The following is a 20,802-nucleotide window of genomic DNA, read 5'->3' as shown; positions in this document are numbered from 1 at the left end:
GCAGCCCTTTGACTGAATCCAAACTTCCTAGAATAAACCCCCTTAATAAAAGAATTTGTTCTTCAAAACTTGGACTCAGTCAAAAGGCCACATGCAAGGACCTCGATGGCCACATGTGGCCTTGAGGTCACAGGTTCTCCACTCTAAAAATCATGCGTTTCCTAACACTGAATTTTATCACCACTCTGATATCACCTGTACAAACGTAGAATGGGAAACCATACAGGACCAGGATCCATTTTGTATTTTTCTTGGTTTTATAGTTTGCTAAGGAGGAGAAAACTGGCTACTGGTCAACCTAGTAATGACAAACTACTTGGACAGAATGGCCCTGCTTGACCTCTCTACAGTCTTTGATACTGTTGAGTACCATTGCATCTTGAACAGTCTCTCCTCTCTAGATTTTTCTGACATGAATCTATCATGGTTCTTCTCCAACCTTTCTACTTTTTTTCAGCCTCCTTTGCTGGATCTTCATCCATGTCATATTCATTAACTTTGATCATCCCCCAAATCTCTGTCCTGGACCTGCTTCTCTTTTTCTTCTATAATATCTTGATTGGTAATTTCATCAGATCTTATAGATTCACTGATCATTTCTTTTATTCTCTAGCTCCTCCCACTGCCACCTGCACCATAACCCCTGCAGACCTCTGATAGGTAAGCTTTCTATATTATTTTGACTATACTAAGACCTCTGTACCACTTCCCACCTATTTCCATACTATAGTAGCTCCACAACTGTCATCATTCCCATATCTCTCCTTTGGGAACCTGAGACATCACCCCTAGGACACTGGGTATGGATAAGTGAGCTTTTACCTTATCTCAACTAGAACCGGTCCTCCATACTACTACTTGGTGATATCGACACCTGTCTCTCCCACCTCCTCCTCACACACATACAATTATCAGTTACGTTTTGTGAGTTATTTTCATCATTAGAATTTAAGTTCCTCAAAGGTAATAAAAATAGGTAGGAGTTTAGTTTTTGGTTTTTTTCTCCTTCTTTGCATCCTTGACACTTAGCCCAGTGTCGGCACATAGTAAGCACTTAAGAAATATTTGTTGGATGGTTCTTAGCTATCAGTCACCTGCTGTTGTCAGAACCAAACTCTTCCAGCTTGGGGGAAACTGCCAAAGCTTGTATCTCATTCTGAGGGACTTTGTGATGGCATGGGTGTAACCCTGAATTCTCAGTCTCAGAGGAGGACTCTGGTGGAAGTGTAATCTTCTGCTTATGAAAAATGTAAGGATCCCTCTTTCCCACCATTCCAAAGCACTTTGCAGGTCTGATCCTTCATCTTTTATAAAAGCATCCTGCATGATTCCTCTGGAATATATGCTCACAAACCACCAATATGATTAGCTTCTTTCCTTCTCCAATAAACAACCAAACATTAAGGACATTTCAGAATTTCCAAATCTTTTAATGTCTAGATCCATGATTTCTTTCATGTTTCCTCATTCCTTCCACCAATACTTTTAGTGAATAATCCCAATTTTCATGAATTACTGTGTCCCCCAACCACTGCTCCCAAAAATTACAACCACATGACCAGCTTCTGGTGATGAGCTTCTCCTCACGTAGTTCAGAAGGTTCTTGGTAAAAGCTGAGCCTATATGAAAAAGCTCTGATAGCATGGCAGGACCTCACAAAGTTTCTAAGAAGCCAGGTTACCTCTCTGTCTTCAGAGGGCACCAGAGGATGTTAATGGAGAGCTTCATTAATAATAACAAGAGCTGACATTATGATGGCATTTGACATTTTACAGAACACTTCATGCATTATTTAATTTGATACAATAAGCCTTTAATGGTTTCATGGTACAAATGTTATTCTCATTTTACAGACAGAAAACTGAAGCTCAGAGGGGTTAATGCCCAAGGTCATTCAGGGAGTCAGCGGTAAAGCAGAGATATGGACCCAGCTGTGACACCAAGTTCAGTGCTCATTCACCTACACCATGCCGCCTCATTCATTCACTCAAGAAATAATTACTGAAGGAAGGGAACAAGCATTTATTAAGTGCCTATTATGTGCCAACCATTGTGCTAAGTGTTTTAATATCCAATTAAATCCCTCCAACAATCCTGTGAGGTAAGTGTTATAATTATCCACATTTTACTGTTGAGGAAACAGAAGCAGCAGAGGTTAAGTGACTTGTCCAAGGTCACACAGTTCATATTTGAATTTGGGTCTTCCTGACTCCAGATCCAGTGTTCTATCCACTGAGTTACTTAATTGGACTTTTCTAATCATACTACTACTATAATCATAATACTATATAAGACATTACTCACAATGGTAACAAATATTTACTGAGGATTTACTATGTACAGGGACATAAGTTGGGCACTGTGGAGATAACATAACAGTCTCTACCCTCAGGGAGCTCAGAGTCCAATAAGGGGTGTGTGAAAGAACAACAAACAACTACAATCCAAGGTACATTGTAAAACTGTGTTAAGAAAGAATCAAAATCCAGAAGAGAGAAGACATCAAAGATGATTAGAGGGAAGTGATAAGCAGAGACTTCATGGCAGAGATAGTATGTGACCCAGTATTTTAATCAAAAATGTTAAGAAATAAAGGCTAAAGAAGGCTGGTATAGATAGTCAATTAAAGTGAATTGCCATCTCCTGGCTAATAGCTCCTCCATCTAGTTTTACTATGTTTTAGAGCTTTCCATTGGTTTTATTTCTAAATCTGCTCATACTTACCACTCAAATTTGACCTACCTATCCACACAAGAAAGACTAAATGATCGAATATTGTCTCTCACACAGATTTCAGTGTGTATCTGAATGGAGACATAGAATGTGTAGAGGAACACATATATGTAGGAGAGACAATACAGATGAATCATGAATGTGGCCCAGAGTTGTGGAGGAGGAAGGGAATAGGTTGGATTGCTTTTGAGAAGGTATAAAACAGTTTTACTGACCCCCAAGCCTTCCGCTGAAAGCAAGGGGCCATCTTTTCTGTTCAAATATTTTTACTAGCTTTGTTATATGGCAGTAAGGCCTGGAACAACAGTGAAGGCTTAACAACAATCATTACACAGTAATCAGTGGAAAGGCATGTAGTGAGTGTGAGCAGGTTATGAAATATAACCAATGCAAAATTCCAAAAAATAAGCATAAAGGATGTCATCAAAGAATTGTAAGGCAGAAAGAGAAGATGAGCTGGTCATCTCATGGTGAGAAGGAAGAATATTAAGTATATAGCAGGAATATTTGACTGGAACCTTTGCTATGTCAAAACAAAGGAAGTCCTTTAATATATTGAACAGATGAACCTCCTGTAGTATGGGTGGGTACAGATGAGAGTGACATAGGATGGACAGGCATGGATGACTTGTAATCTCTATCATTAGAGGAAGCTCATGAATTGATGGTGATAGATCAGTTTGATTATTTGAGTAACCTACCTACTTTATGCAAGACCACTCTTGTTCATCTTCTAATTTACTATTTGATGTTAGTAGCACCCAAGAGCAGCTGTCATATATAGGTAACAGAAGAGTGAACAGTAAGACTAGTTGGAGGAGCTAATGGATGGGAGATGGTGTCATGGGGAAATCCACTTTTATTTGTAAACTGTATTTCCCTTGCCATTGTATTGTCTCCAGCATGGATTTTTTGTCCACATACTTGATACAATCCAGCTGCTTTCTCCTTCTTTGTTCTCTTTAGTTACACTTCTATTTCCTTTGTAAGTATCTATGGTTTTATGGCCAAAGTATAATGGTTCCTCTGTAGTTGAGGGAGAAGACAATTTGTTACTATATTTTTTGCAGATCTTTCCCATTTTTCTTCTATTTGTAGTCTTCACTTCATTTTGACCTCAGAATGCCCTTGGGATTCACTCTCCTTAGTTGACTATCTCACCAAGCTTTCTTTTGACTGGTTTTATGCTACTCTGCTTCCCTCTGCTTTATGAAATAAAACTGTTCATAACTGTCTCTCATCCTTTGTAAAATTTGACAGACATGTTTCTGTTCTGATATGGTATTGCTTTTTGCATTCATCTCTCTTGCTTTGGCAAATAAATGAATTGTTTTCTGAAGGAAAAAGCACTTTCTGGGCTCTTTTGGTCTCCACGGTGTAGTAATAGATTTACACTGGCTTAATTTCCATATGAAAGTATCATAGTCAGTGTCAATGCCCTATCTGTTGTCCATTTCCCATTTTTGATTTTCAATATCTTATTTAAATGATAGGATTAAATCTTAATTTTACACAATGTCTTTCTCATTTCTGTTCTTCATGTTTATTATAAATTTTTGTCTTAGCTCTGAGGAGTCAGTGTTCAGGCTGATCATGGATAACTTACTCAAGGGCAACACCCATATTTCAGTTAAAATCCAATAAATTTCATTTTTTCAATGTTACCTGATTTCACCATTTCCAGCACCTACCATTCTTTTTTTTAAGTGTTCACGAGATAGATGCGAAAAACTTCTATATAATCTACAAATCTATGATCTCCGTCATTTCTTTCTTCTGAACCATGCTTTCCTCATATAACTCTAGCCCCATCCTCACCTTTTTCCCACCTTTTGAAGTCATTAAGTATCAGAGTGTATGTTGATTTAATCTGGAGGGTCTCTTAACAAATTCTTCATGAAATTTCTCTATAACTTTGTCCTCAGCAACTGACGTTAATTAGCGTATAATCTGTGATTATGTTCATGTTAGTTTTTGAAAAAAACATTAATGCTGCAATGACATATGATGTCTTCATATCCCATAAAAATATTTCTTATAATTTGGAGGAATATGAAAAAAAGAAAAAGAAAAACATTCCATCAATTCTCTCTTTTTTTGCCTGTCCAAAAAGGACCTGTGAGTCATTCTTTTATTTAGCTGCAACTTTGTTCTTTTGTCTGGTTTAATTTATAGTAAGAATGTAAGCATTGATATGACTCAGTTCTTTCAGCAATATGTCCACTCACTGGTTACTGGTCTTACAGTCAGAGTGCCAACATGCAAATTAAAGTTTGTTGATGATCTAAAACTGTATCATTCTTAGCACCCTCTGTTCCTTTTCCTGAGACTTTAGAAGCATAAAGGGGCCACACAGGACTGAGGATTGTTTCTTTTTTCACGAGTTTGTTTCATGGATCTTCCTGACCAAAAAGAGTTTTATCAAATGGTCAACCTACTGGTCACGTGCCTCTCCATTAGCTAGGCTGGTCTTGGAAGATAGACTCAGTGATTAATAAATGTTTGACTCCTGTTGACTTCACTGTATTTCATGACATGGAAAATCATTAAAGCAGACAAGGTTTCTTTTAAGAGACTTGTTCTAGAAAATTAGAGGTCTGAGTAAAGAGTGGGCAAGTTAGAGTGTTCAATGATGTACCATTTTGATTCTCTAGCAAGTGGAGAAAGGATAAATGGTCCTTGTTTCCCCATAGAACTCTCTTCTAGGTTAAAGTTGCTGAATTAGAGTAGAGAATAGAGAGATAATGATGGGGAACATTTGGGGAATGGAACTTACTTCAATTTGGCTGGAGCCTGTGTGTATGTGAAGGGGAACAGTGGGAGATAAAGGAGGCAAGGGCGATTACAGCATATGTGAGAAGAACACTGAAAGCTAGATGTAGAAGTTCCGATTTTGATAATCATAGAATCTCAAAGTTATTTTTAAAAAAACCCTCAGAGGTGCCTCTCCATAACTTTCCACCCATTACTTTTAGCTCTGCCCTCTAGGTATAGGCAAAACAAGTCTCTTCCACATAATAGCTATTCCAGCATTTGTGGGCAATAATTGCATTTTCTCTCTATCTTCCCTACACAACTCTGTAGTTTGTGTCCCCTTCAAGAGTTGATTCCAAGTCCTGTTACTATGCTGGTCATCCCTTTAAAAGAGGAAGCCTGGATCAGTGAAGAGAGTACTAGATGTGGAGTTAGGAAGGTCTGAGTTCAAGTGTTACCTCTAAAACACACTAGTAGTGTGACCCTGGGCAGGTCACTGAATATCGCTCACTCTCAGTTTCCTTGTCTATAAAATAGGAGAAATAATAACATGTACCTAACAGGGTAGATATGAGGACCAAATGAGATAATATATGCAAAATGCTGTGTAAACCTTAAAAAACTAAATAAATATTAACTCTTATTGTTGTTATATCTAGGAAAATGGAAAAGTCACTTAACCTCTTTGCACTTCAACATTTTCATCTAAATACAAGAGGTTTGGACTGAATCATTGCCAAGGTCCCTTCTAGCCATAGAGCTATGATCCTTTGACTTTCTCCAGCTTACATCAATCTGTTGGGTAGGAGTAGTCGGGTAGTGAGGAATTGGGAAGCAAGATAGTACAATGAATGGAGTGCCAGCTTGAAGTTAGGAAAACTCATCTTTCTGAGTCCAGTTCTGGTCTCAGACACTTACTAGTTGTATGACTCTGAGCAAGTCACTTAACTCTGTTTGCCTCAGTTTTCTCATCTGTAAAATGAGCTGGAGAAGGAAATGGCAAACCACTCCAGTATCTTTACCAAGCAAACTCCGATCACAAAGAGTCAGACATTACTGAAAATGACTGAAGAATAACAAAAAAGTGAGAAGTGGTTGGGGTTTGTGGAAGACAAGGTGATACACTGGTCTGGGAATTAAAGGAACAGATTTCTAACCTACTTTCTTTAGTGGTTGAGGCAAGCTGCTTCCCCTCTCCTGGCTTCAAGTTCCTTCTCTAGAAAATGAAGGGGTTGTACTATATTTTTGTTAATATTTTTTCCAACTCAACACTATCATCCTAGCTCATGCAGCCAAGTGGCACAGTGGATAGCACTCTGGCCTGAAGTCATCAAGACTTGAATCAAAAACCAGCCTCAGATACTTACTACCTGTGTGACTCTGGGCAGGGCACTTAACTTCTGTCTGCTTCAGTTTCCTCAACTATAAAATGGGAATAATGATAGTATGCACCTCATGGAGTTGTGACAATGAAATGAGATAGTAATTGCTAAGTACTTAACAGTATCTGGTATACAGTCGCTTGTCTGTCCTCCTTTTTGAAGAGGACCAATGAGGTCAGGAGATGATGTCTTAAGTTGTGCAGGATTTAACTGGATTTAAATGAGGCAGGGCTGCACAAAGTCACCAGCCTCATTCTCTCATCCAGAGCCATCAGTCTAGTGACAAGAAAAAAGTCAGGAAGACCGGTGATGGTTCGGAATGTAGTGGATGACCTTGGTGTCTTTGATGTCTGACCAGGCTCTAAGTACTCCACAGCACCTGCTTCAGCTGCCTTTATAGCAGTTGGAAAAAACTGCTTTCATATTCTCATTCTACTAGAGGGAAAAGTCTTCACAAGCTTGGAGTAGACATCCCCCTAATTCACCAATAGGTTTGAGCATTGTAGGCTACCCTCAATATTGTTTAGCCCATCTACTAAAATGGTTTTACCAGGGTGTGGCCACTAGGGCTAATTTGTGTGGCATATGATAAGTGCTTGTTCCCTCCTTGTCAGTTAGTCACCAAGCATTTGTTAAATGCCTATGATGTGTCTGGAACAGTACTAGTTACTGAGGAAACAAAGAAAAATGGGAAAATGTTCCAGTCCTCAAAGAGCTTACAGATTACTTGAGGGAGACAATGTGCACATATATAGATGTATTCAAGAAAAATACAAGGGGAAGACATTGACAATTGAGAAGATGACACCTGATCTGAGCCATGAAGGATTCTGAGAAGTGGAGGAAAGGGCAATCCTGGCACGAAGGATAGTCAGCGCCAAGTGGAGGCAAGAAATGCAATGTCATGAACGGGGAACCTTAAGTAGATCAGTTTAGCCAGACTATAGTGTGAATACAGTGGAAAAAATGTGTAATAAGTACAAAAAGGTTGGCATCTCCAAGAATCTGTTAATGACACGCTGGGTCCCAGAAGCAGAGTCCTGCCAAGGGAAGCAGCTATTCCCCATGGTGCCACTAAAGGTGTGATTCAGAACACTGAGAACTGGTAGCAATCCCTCTGGGCCTTAAAGGAGCACTAATTTATGGGAAAATGGAAGGCTTCCTTGCTTGTCATGCCGCTGTATGCCTCATGATGGCCAGGATGACACTTCCATGATGGAGCCTTATTTTATCCGGAGGGATTTGGCTAACACAGGGTTTAAATCTGAGATTTATCAAGAGGAGCAGTCACTGGTGCTCGTAATGTAATCCAGCAGTGGTTTGCACTTGGTGCTGACATTCAAAATCGATCCTGAACTGCACTGTTTATTCTTTTGTCTAACCCTCTTGTTCTGGCTAATGCAGCGTGATCTCTGCATTAGGCTTTCTTCCCAGGCTGCTGGTGCCTGGCACAGCCACCCTAGGTTCTAATCAAGTCTGACCCAACTACAGCTTTACAACATGGCAAGCATTTGAATTCTTGAAAGAAAAGCAGCATTGGACCAGGCTCGCACCCATTCAAGCTTGTCAAGTTAGCACTGCATATTTCTTTGGGTTTTATGGGTCCCAAGAAAGAGGAAGGGGTGAGAAGGCAAGGCGAAAAGAATAAGAAGAGAGGGGGATAGGAGGAAATGACTGGTTGGACTGACTAGGGATAGGGAAAAGGAAATAATTTGTGAGTATAAGGAAGAGAAAGGGGAGAAGAGTGCAGGAAAGGAGAGAGTTCATAATGAATGGTTCACTATTCACAATATTCACAATATTCAAGTTTTACCAAAAAATAAAAGTTTCTTCAAAACAACCATTCAAGGCAAGAAATGCTGGAAGAATATCCCAATAAAGTAAACTGAGGCTCTGAACGATTTAAGTAGCTTATCCAGGGACATAAGACCAGTAAGTGCTGGAGCTCACATGGGGTATTGGAAAGAAATAGGAAAGAAAGAATAAATGAAAAGAGAGAAGACAGCAATTGGTGCAGAAAAGGGAATGAGCACAAAAGAGAAGAGAAACTGAATAGAGAAGAAGGGAGTGTGTACTGGGGAAGAGGAAGTGAGAATAGATGCAGAGAAGGAGGATAAAGTTGAATTTGGGGTTATATCTCGTAGGAAAAGAATGACATCAGGAACACTGACACATTCCTGTGTCTGTGTAGGGAAGGATGCATTTACATCCCACTTCTGACACTCAGCAGTTAAATCACTGTCAACAAGGAATTTAATCTCTCTGAGCAGGATGGCACAATGGTCAGACTGCTGTATTGGGAGTTAGAAAAAATCTGGGTTCAGATTTCACTTCTGACACTAGCTACGTGAGAACAGCAAATGACAATCTCACAGGGTCTGTTTCCTCATCTGTAAAATGGGGAGAAGCAGCGTGATACAGAGGATAGAAGGCTTGCCTTGGACTCAGGAAATTCTGGGTCCCTATTATACCTCTGACAACAACTAGGTGACCTTGGGTCACTTAACTTCTTAGTCCCCAAGTCAAATCTCTAAGATTCTATGTTGAATAGGTTCAATCCTTTTCCACTGCTCCTTTTCTTCCAAGGATTCAAATGCTTCCCATGTTGTCAAGCTCTAGCTGGGTCAGACTTGATTGGAAACTAGGGCTGCTGTGCCAGGCATGAGTGGCCTGGGAAGAAAGCCTAATGTGGAGATAATGCTGTATTAGCCAGAACAAGTGAGTTAGACAAAAGAATAAACAGCACAGTTCAGGATCCTTTCTGAATGTCAACACCAAGCTCTAGTCACTGCTGGATTGCTTTGAGAACACTGGCCTACTTTACCCTCCTCTGGAATATTCTTATCTATTCCCAAGCACCATATCCTCAGAGGAATATTGTCTCAAGACTGTTGAGCAGAACCAGCAGTAAGGAGAGGGAGGAATTTCAAAACACCAGACCCCAAATCACTTTAAAGAAGCATTTTTTTTAACTCTTATAATTATCTTAAAATGCAGTGGGCTGCTTTATAAGGTGATGAGTTCCCTGTCCCAGGAGTTATTCAAATAAAGATGACATCTCTCCTTCACATGCGTGAAGAGAGAGAATATTTACACACTGGGTGAGTGGTGGCATTAGTGATATCTGAGGTCCTTTCCAATGGCATTCTACAATATCTGTGTCTATGGTATCTATATTAAAATATAGATGGTGCCTGGCAGTTTATTTTTCCTTTGTTATTTGCTTTTTACTAAATTTGCATTTTGTCTGAGCTTCATTTTCTCATGGTGTACCTTTCTCACAAATGGAAGGTACACAAGAGATGACTATTTTTCAATGGTTCTGATTAAGTAGATTCCAGTTAGACATTGTTAAAAGTGCGATAAAATACAAAGAGGGTTGATCCTGGAGTGATGAACACCTAGACCCCAGATCTACTTTCTAATCCCATCTTTTATGCTAAATGTAAGACTCTGGGCAAGTTACTTAACCTCAGTTTCCTCATAGGTAAAATGGGAGTAAAATAATACAGTATCTGCCTCACACAGTTTATTTGTAATGTGTACAAAGTGCTTTGTAAACCTTAAAGAGCTATACGGATGCCAGCTATGTCATTATTATTACCATACTATGAAAGAAGACTTATGAACATGTGTGCATACACAGTCACGCCTAGATAAATGTTTGTGTCTCTGGATGTATGTGTGGGGGTGAGTATATATGCATGTGAGTAAGTATACATGTATGAGTATGTGGATATAAACAAAGTTAACAATGCAAAAGGGGAAAAAGCAAACCAAACCTCCCTTCAGATCTCATCACAAGAAGCTCCAGGGCCCTCTCCCACTTCAAAGACTCCTCCCTGTTCAAGAAATGCTTTATCTTCCTCTTAATGATGAGATTTCTTATCTATAATTGCTGGCATTTACACAACTCTGTCACATCCTTTCTCATTTGATCCTCGAAACAGTCCCTTGAGGTCAGCAGCTAGGGGAGTGGGAGAAAACGACTGGAAGGCTGAGCTTCTCTCCTGACTGCAGCAGATTAGAACGATCCTTTCCTGTCTCTGTACCTTAGTTTCTTCCTCTGTGAAGTGAAGGGGGTGAATATGATCTTATTTAGGGCTCTTCCGGGCTCTAAGAGATGAGTATTCTCATGCTTAGGGATGGAGGGGAAGTATGGACAGGAGGAGGAGGAAGAGGAGAAAGTGGAGATGAAGAAGGGAAAGGAAACACCATTAGTATTCTATTTTGAGCCTCCAATTTTCATCAAGAGGGAAAACAGGCTTCTGATTCCTGTCCTGCCTAAAGACCCTCACCAGGTTAAGAACAGTGATTTTAATTTCCTACACTTTTTTATTTACATTTTTCCCCTAGGGTTGATGGGAAGAAAGTTTTCCGGTAGCTCTGCCACCTCGAGGAGTAGGCCATACATACATAAATAAAACATAAAGCCGCAATCAGCTCCTCCTGGGAGAAATGAGGTCTGAAGGGCCCCCAAATCAGCTGCATATACAATCTCTCTGTAGCAACAACTGTGCTCTTCACGTGGAGGGACACTCTTTGAGGTCAAAAGAAATTAGTTCCCAAGGGAAAAAAAAGGCATTTGATGTAAGTAGATAAACAATCACCGGAAAGTATTCTTCACCTACGAGGCTTCCTGGTGTAGAAGTTTCAAACTGTGGTATGAAGAGAATTGAATGGAAAGAAACTTAGAATCCTACAAAGAATGTCCAAGCTAAAACGGACCTTTGGGGCCACCCAGTCCAACCGCTTCCTTTTATAGCTGTTCATGGAAAGTGTTGACAAGGAAGAAGGAAAAAGGGCACAGAAGGACTTAAAATACCTAAAGGCTGTCATGGGGAAAAGAGACTCAACTTTTTCTCTCATGTGGCTCCAGAGGGCAAGAGAAGGACCAATGAGGGCAAGTTACAGAATGGAAAATACTGTTCGAACAAATGGAGATGAAATGGGCCAACTCAGGAGGTATGCAGTCCCTCAGAGTCACCGAATCTTAAAGACAGAAGAGGCTTCCAAGCTTAAAGCATGAATCCTTATAAAATCCCCAAGTGGCTGCGAGCATCCATTCTCTTCCTAAAGGCCTCTAATGATATGGGAGCACTCTTTTTCACAAGAGAACATGCTGAATCATTGGGCAGCTATCACTATTAAGAAATTCTTCCTTATACTGTGCCGAAGCTTGTACCGGCATAATTTTTGCCCATAAAGCCTTAGTTCTTTTAAAAAAGTTTTTATCAGTAGCTCTTGTTTTTACATCACCTACATTTGTCCCCTCTCTACCTCTTACCTCAGGGGCAATTAGGTGGCATAGTGGATAGAGTGCCAGGCCTGGAATCAAGAAGCCTCGTTTTCAGATACTAGCTGTGTGACCTTGGACAAGCCACTTAACCATGTCTCTCTCTGTTTCCTCATCTATAAAATGAGCTAGAGAAGGAAATGGCAAACCATTCCATTGCCAAGAAAAGCCCAAATGGGGTCATGAAGAGGAGGACATGACTAAACAAGGAGTCTCTTACCTCCCCTTTCCAGAGCTATTTCTTTTAATGACAACATAAAAATTTAAAGAGAAAAAGAAATTCAGCAAAATAAATCAACTTATCATAAAAACTAATGCTGTAATCAATGACGCAAACCCATGGATCCCACCTCTGCAAAGCAGTGGGGAGGGCATCTTCTCAAATGTCTTCTTTGGGGCCAGTCTTGATTGTTATAGCATGAATTCCATTTCAATTATTTTATGGTGGTATATATTATATTCACTGTGTTTCTGTTCTGCTCACTTCACAGCCCCAATGCCTATATATCTTTCCATGCTTCTCTGTAATCATTGTGTTCATCCTTTCTGGCAGCACAGCAATATTACATTACATTCATGTACCATGATTTGTTAAACTGTTTCTCAAATGATGAGTATCTATTTTGTTTCTACTTCTTTGCTACCACACAAAGGAAAGAACGCTGGCATAAATATTTTGGTGTGTATGGAACTTCTTTTGTCAGTGACCTCCCTGAACTATATACCTAGCAGATGAATCAGAGTCAGAGGACACAGACATTTTACTCAGTTTATTTTCATAATTCCAAACCACTTTCTAGAAAGGTTGTACCAATTTATAGCTTTACCAATAATGCATTAGGCTACAGTTCCTTCAATGCTGACAACTCCCATCTTTTGCCATCTTTGCTAATTTCCTGATTGTGGGGTAAAACCTCAGGTTGTCATAATTTGCATTTTTTCTACTATTAGTAATGTAGAGCATTCTTTCTTGTAGTTGGTTGTTAACCGTTTGTCATTCTTTTGAATATGATTTGTTCATATCTTTTGAGTATTTATCTTATCTATTAGGAAATGACTTTTGGTCTTAGATATTTGTTAGTCATTTATATTTATATATCTTGGATAGTAAACTCTTATCAGAGATACCTGTTATAAAGATTTCTTCCCTGGTTGATCTATTCCTTTCTTACTCTAGATGCATTAATTTTGTTTGTACAAAAGATTTTTAATTTCATGTAATCAAAATTATCTAGTTTGTCTTTTATAATTGCCTTTATAATTCTTCTTGTTTGGTTAATAATATGTCCTCTCCTCATAGCTATGAAGGGTATATGAGCAGCTTCTCTTTTAATTTTTTTCTAATGCTACCATTCAGATCACATAACCATTTTGAACTTCTGTTGTTGTTTTGTCAGTTAGCTATGTCCAACTCTTTCTGACCTCATTTGTGGTTTCCTTGGCAAAGACACTGTAATGGTTTGTCATTTCCTTTTCCAGCTCATTTATAGATGAGGAAACTGAAGCAAACAGAGTTAAGTGACTTGCCCAGAGTCACACAGTCATTAAGTGTCTGGGGTCACATTTGAACTTAGGTCTTCCTAACTTCAAGTCCAATTCTCTATCCACTCTGCCACCTAGCTTTGAACTTACTGCAGAAAAAAATATCCTAGTTCTGCTCTTTGGAGCCAAGCACAACAAATCTAAACCCTCTTATACATATCAGACCTTTCGTTGAAAGCCTATGTGTCAGGCACATTATGCTTGAACAAAAATGAAGTGATTCCTGCCATCAGGGAGCTATTTTACCTTCAAGTCTTCCTTTTTGCAAGTTTCTTCCACCAGGGCTTCCGTGGCTTGATTTCTACCACCTGGTTGCCTTCCTTTGGCCCTGTCCCAGTTTGTCAATTTCCCTTCTAAAATATGCACCCCATATTAAACCTAATATATTTGCTTAAGGGAAATGTTATGCTATAGGAGATGAAGGACTGGCCTTGAGAGTCAGGAAAATCTAGGTTCTGGTTCTTCTTCAGACAGGATAGTGCTGGGGCCTGGCTCAGCTACAGATCAATTGCCAAGTTGTGTGTAGGTAGAGGAGAGAGAGGGGGTTGGAGTTTTTACAGCTAATTCTCCCCATGGATGAAATCACCAGCTTGACCAAGAATAACAACACTTGAGCAGAGGCGAGATTACCACTTAAAACAGGGATGTTATACATGGGATTAGTAGAGCAGGCAGAGGTGTAGGATGATCATGGGTGGAAGCTGCAGAGGCAGGTTTTGGTTCAATATAAGGAAGAACTTCCCAAGTCTTAAAGCTATCCCATGGAAGAAGAGGCTGATTGGGAATAATGATATTCCTAAGCCTGGGGCTGAAGATTTTTCAGGTGGAACCAGGACTATTTGTCAGAGATTAATCAATTAATCAATCACATGGCAATTAGTCAGCAGCAACAAATAGAAATGAAGCAGTCCCTGCTCTCAAGAAGCTTAAATTCTATTGAGGGAGACAACAGGTACATTCATTAGTATATAGAGAATAAAAGGGGAAAGACCTGGCAACTGAAGGGCAGAGGACATTAACTTTAGAAGGAAACAAAACTGATACTAGAGGACTAATGTTTACTATTGATTGACCACAACATGGGTTAGATCCATTCCTCCTCCCCTTTTATAACAGAGATGCATTTTCCTTAAGAGAAGACAATGTGGTGCTGGGACCCAATTGGTCCCTGTTTCCCTGATACAGCTCCTTTCCTCCATGCCCCTACTCCCAACATGACATGGTTCCAGGTCCCTCCTTTTTCTTGAGACAAGGATAAGTTTTCCCTAAATAAAAAGACAAAACTGTCCCCAGAACCTGACTGGCCCTGACGCATTTTCTTGGTCACTTATGGGTGTAAAAGTCTCACTCATTGGAGTCAGAGCTCCTCGAACTTAGGGAATTTTTGAAGATCATGGGAGTTAACACTGTTCTGATGACCAGACACATTTCTATATATAGATAAGGAAGATCAGGTTCAGAGATGCTAAATATCACTGTATCCTTGTGGCAAATCCTTACTGTATTAGGGCAAAGTAAACTCCTTTTAATTAGTTTTTCAGTGGCTTGTGAGCATCTCATGCTATCCCAACACTGAGCCTAAACTAAAAGAATGTTGGTATCAGAATCATCAATCAAGTAATTAATACAATAAAAATACAAAAACAAATAGAAAACATCATGTAGACCCTCAGAGGTATGGCAGTAGAGCACATGAGGCAAAAGAGACAGACAGTGCAAAGGCATGGAGGTAGGAAATGGAATGCTTTATGAAGAATACCAAGAAGACCAGTTCAGCTAGACAACTGAGTGTGGGTTACAAAGAGTGTGTTGGGGTCAGATTGTGAAGGGTTTTGAAGTCATATAGAGAAGTTAGTTTTATCCTAAAATCAATTAGAAGCCACTGCTGCTTATCAAGTAGAATTAAATTTGAAGAAAAATTCTCTCTAGTATCTATGTAGAGGATGTATAGGAATTGTTGTTTTTGTCTTTGTCCTTCATTCTCAAAGAGGACCATGACGTCGAGATGATGACATGACTTGCAGTTGACTTCGATTTGAGTGAGGAAGGGCTGTGCAAGGTCACCAGTCTCACTTTCTTTTCCTGAGCCATCTGGGTCCAGTGGCCTGATATTCATCAAGATGACTAGAGATGACCCAGGATGCAATGGGAGACCTGGCCCTTTCAGACTAAGGTCTTTCAAAGAAACGTATAGGAATGGGGAAAGACTTGAGGCAGGGGCACCTATTAGGAGGCCATTCCAATAGTCCAGGTAAGAGTCAATAAGGGACTGCAGAAAAGTGGTTGTTTTGTGATGTAGGATGCCTGGCTTAGATTAGATGATCTCTGACATGCTTTCTTACTCTTAGATTCTATGATTCTGAATAAATGTCCCCCAAGTTCCCTTCCAGATATGTGTTTCTGAGATGGGAAATAAGGGCAGGATATGGGTAGAGGAGTCAACTAGTCAGATGCCTATCATCAACTAAAACCCCCAACAACTCATATGATTTGCAACAAAATAAATGTCAAGCACTTTGTGAACATGAAATTCCAAATTTCCATGGGAACTGGGGGAAATTCCATATTTCATTTTAGACCTTACTGAATTTTAAGCAATAGCAAACTATCCAAGTAGAAGTGAAGGGGCAAATGTGGAGCTAAGAGGCCAGGCAGATGCAACTTTTAATGTCACATGTTACAGAGGTGCTAGCTGAAACTTTCAGAGGAGAAAAAAGATCAGAGTAAGAAAATGCTTAAAAAAAACACAGCAAGTGGGGAAGGACCAAAAACCAAAAACCTGGGGACTGCACCCAGTTAGGATGCACGAAATTCAATAGGACACAATGAAAGAAGGCAAAAAAACTGAACACAGTCAGACAGGAGAAGAGAGGGCTTCAAGGAAGACAAGGTTACTACGGCAACCTCATCCTCTCTGACTTCCATTCAGATGCTCACTCATTCCACTCATTCAATAAATATGCATTAAGTGTTCACAGTGTTCAGAGCCCTGCCCTCTGCGCTCGTCAGAACCATGATCTTTATCGATCAATCAATAAACATTTATTAAATGCCTATGTCCCAGGCACTGTGCTAGGTGCTAGGAATGCAAAGAATGAAACCATTCTCACTTTCAAGTAGTTTATACTCTAGCAGGGGACATGTATACAGAATATACATAAAGAGAATCAATAAAAGTATGTTCAAAGTAGTTGAAAACAAGGTAGTTTGGGAGGGAGGGCATTAGCACTTTGGGGGTCAGGACAGGTTTCCTACAGAAAAGAGTGTTTGAATTACATGTTAAAGGAATAAAAGGATTCTCAAAGACAAAGGTGAGGAGGGAGAGAGGGGATTCCAGGCATGGGGGAACAGCCAGTGCAAAGATAGAAAATGTGAGATGTAATGCCATGTGTGAAGAGCAAACAGAAAGTCAGGTGGGTGGGAAGGTGGGAGGAGGAATAATGCATAATGAGGTTGAAAATAGGTTGGAACTATCCTCATGGAGTTTACAACCTAATTGGGGGTGGGGGGAGGGATGCAACACACACCCAATGAGAAAGGAAGAATACAAGAGTTAAAGAGGAAAGGTAGAAACTTTCTCTTCTTTTCCTCCCCTAGGCAATGACAAAATGACCTAGCTTGTTAAATCCCTTCCTTGGCTTCCTCCATGTTTTTCAGTCAAGGTCAAAATCATCCTAGCTGTTTTTTTTCTTTTCTTATTCAAATTGCTTCAATCACTTCTTTTTCCAAGGTAGCTGGCCACCTTCTCCTGAGAATGAACCCTTTGCTTCTCCTTTCTTCCCTTTCTCCTTAGAATGACTTTCTCCACCTCTGTTCCCTCACTTTGATTTCATCATGATGGACATTATCTCAACCATTCAACTCTGTGTTTTACTCATCTAGTCTTTTGTTCCAAATTCCTCTGGGCAGAAATGAGACCCTGGGCATTTCAAGCTTTTAAACGTTCTACTAAGTGAAATATCGGATGCACTTTGTGGGTAATTATTAATAAAGAAATCACCACACAACCACAGTCTAACAGTCCCCAAAAACAATATCCCTGAAGGGATATTGACTATGAAAGCCTTTTAAAGATTAATTATAATGGAAAGAATATCTTTGTACTATCAACATCATATGGGGATGCGATTATCTTGTGGGTGGCCCTTTTATAAAATATGGTCTATTCAGGAATGAAACAGTTACTTATTTAAAATACCAGCATTTTTGAAAATGTAACGCCACATATAGCATTCTAACTAATTACATTCATAGTGAGAGTCACAAAATTGTGCTTGTAACATGTAAAAGCCATTCTCTAGGTTTGGGCAACATTTTGCAAGAGACTGTAAATTTTTATTGAGATGATCATCCTGCAATTGAATTTCAAAATTATTATATGATTATCAGCAAATAAGTCCATGGGGACGGCTAAAGTACCTGGAACAGCATTTGTAAAGATCAAAAACCTTAGAAGCCCTCAGATTTACCCTGTGGACAAAGAGAAGCTGCAGCAGCAGGAGCCAATCAATTACTTTTATGGACGCAAAGTGTATTACAAAGCTGGGGTAAGAGATTAGCCAGTTTAATAACACATCTTTATGTCCTTTTTAAAGCAAGAGGTTTCATAATCAACTTTCAATGAAAAATTTGATCAAAAGCCTTTCTGCAAATCTACGAAAAGGGCATTTCCATTTATTTTGTTAGTTCCATCACCTCCTAAAGAACAATTCCCCAAAAAGACAGCAGGCTAAGAATAAAGTCTGGGCATCAAAAATAAGAGGGGACATCATCAGGTACCTCACTTACAGGTACAATGTTGTATTCCATTCCATTCAAGAAACATCCCCCATGTACCTACACTGTGCAGGGCCCTATTGGACACAGAGATGGATAACTAAGATAATCTCTGCCATTGAAGAGGCTACTGTCGAATAAAAGATATGAGATTTCTAGTAAGCGTGAGGAGGACCTTTAAAGTTGAGAAGGGACAGGGTCACTATGGCCACACTCACACTTGTAGGTTCAAAAGTGCTTTGAAGTTATCTGGTCCAGTCTTCTCATTTTATAGAAAAGGGAATAGGCTGAGGGGGAAATGATGTGCTCTCAGTCATGGGGATATTTAGTGCCAGAGTTATAACCAGAACCCATGTTTCTCACTTCCCAGTTCAGGATACTTCCTATGAGAGTAAAGGTTCTTAACATTTTTTGTATGATGAACTCTTGGCATTCTGGTGAAACCAATGAATTCCTTGTCAGAATAATGATTTTACAGGCATAAAATAAATATAAAGGATTGCAAAGAAAATCAATTATATTCATGTACAGTTATCAGAATGTTGGAGGAAACAGATCATTCAGGACCTCTCCTCTATAGGGTGCTATCTTCCTCATAGAGAGCAAAGACATTTCATTATGCTGATATTGAAGGAATACATCAGATTGTATTTCTAAAAGGCTTCCAGAGCTGACATCCCTTTCAATCATGCTTTTGAAATGTGTAGTTTTCTATTTTTCTTCTTCTCTCCTTTTCCCTTTTTGTTCTATGGCAGGATCACAGCATGACTAGATCTAAAAGGAACATCAAAGACTATCTAGATGAATCTCTTTATTTTACAAATGTGGAATTGTGCTCAGGGTGGTTAAGTGACTTTTCCAAGGTCACACAGCTAATAAATGAAAATACAAATAGCTTCTGGTCAGCTTTAGAGAAGTGAGATGAGGAAGATATATATCTCAGAGCCAGAGTAAGGGAGAGTGCCTAAATGGAAAAGCTTGGTTGTTGTTATGTTTTGTCCATTCTGAAAGAGGACCATGACATCAGGGAGGTCATACCATGACTGGCAAGTGAGTTGGATTTAAGTGAGGCAGGGCTGTGCAAAGTCACCAGTCTCACTTTCTCCTCCAGAGCCATCTGGGTCTAGAGGCACAATATAGATCAATAGAATTAGAGATTGATCTGGAAGAACCCAGTAATGGAAGCGGAACCAGAAGGCCATTCCCAAGGGAAATGGCATCCTCCAAAGTGCCACAGGAAGGACAGGACAGTAACAGTTACAGTCAGGAGAGGTCAGCTCTCTATAGCCAGGCTGAAGTAAGGAGAGATATTAGGTAGGCCCTGGTGAAGGTGGAGGGGGTGTGTGTGTGTGTGTGTGTGTGTGTGTGTGTGTGTGTGTGTGTGTGTGTGTGTGTGTGTGAAAGGGAGTCATTTTATCAGCTGGAATAATGGTTGCCATACCAATCATGACAGAGAATTCTTCCTGAAATTCTGCTAATAATGTATTGGACATCATTACTTGAGTTTCTCCACATATATGACAACAGCTTTAACTTCCCACAGATACCATCGTTCTCAGCAAAGAGAATCACATGCCTCAGGATGCAGCCCAGGACTAAACAATGCCCATAGCAGCCCCCAGCTATAGCCACACTTGCCAGGAGCCCCTCACTCTCACATACAGACACAGCAGTGCTGCCAGAGCTAGAGACTCCAGCAGCACAGTCTCTTTTGCTCTGCTTATTTATGGCCTGGACCCTTCCCAGATTCACTAGGGAGGCATTTGCCAAGCCGGACTTCTATATAACATGGTGAGTACCTGTCCAAACTATTGCCCCTGCAGGCGCCCTGCAGTCTGGCCCTTCTTTTCTCCTCTGTGATGTAAATAGGTGTGTTGCATTCAAGGACAAACCTCAAGGTCCTAGTCAGGGATAGAGTTGAGGGGAGGAATACGTATTATCCTTTGTGTCTCCAGAAAAGTCAAAATTTGTCCTGGGAGCTCTGCTGGTCTACAGTAGTCTCTGTGGTAGCAAGAGAGGTTGAGGAGAATTCTGAACTGGTTCAGGTATCCAGGGTCAAGAGCCCACCAATGAGAACTCACCACAGGCTACTTTGTGTAGACTTGTGTATGAAAATGTGATTTTAAACGTTCACCTACGACCATTATTCCAGAGAAAAGATAGGACCCCACTATATATAGCGACCCAGTTTCTGCCACCACCAAATAAAGTTTACAACTACACAATTCCACAACTGCAAAGACATCTTGGGCTTGTTGACCTTCTTCCTGGTAGTTTGGGAAAGTCAAAAGAGTTTAGGATGGCATCAGCAATGATACA

At 40.0% G+C, this 20,802-nt stretch overlaps 1 protein-coding gene across 5 annotated transcripts in view; it reads right to left on the bottom strand.

Annotated features, from left to right (window-relative positions):
* PTPRT (protein tyrosine phosphatase receptor type T) overlaps nt 1-20,802 on the bottom strand; it is a 1,308,680-nt gene that overhangs the window by 606,924 nt on the left and 680,954 nt on the right. The gene's annotated exons all lie outside the window — the stretch shown is intronic.

This window comes from Notamacropus eugenii, chromosome 1, assembly GCF_028372415.1.
Source record: "Notamacropus eugenii isolate mMacEug1 chromosome 1, mMacEug1.pri_v2, whole genome shotgun sequence".
NCBI lineage: Eukaryota > Metazoa > Chordata > Mammalia > Diprotodontia > Macropodidae > Notamacropus > Notamacropus eugenii.
This window is presented reverse-complemented; position numbering and strand designations above follow the sequence as displayed.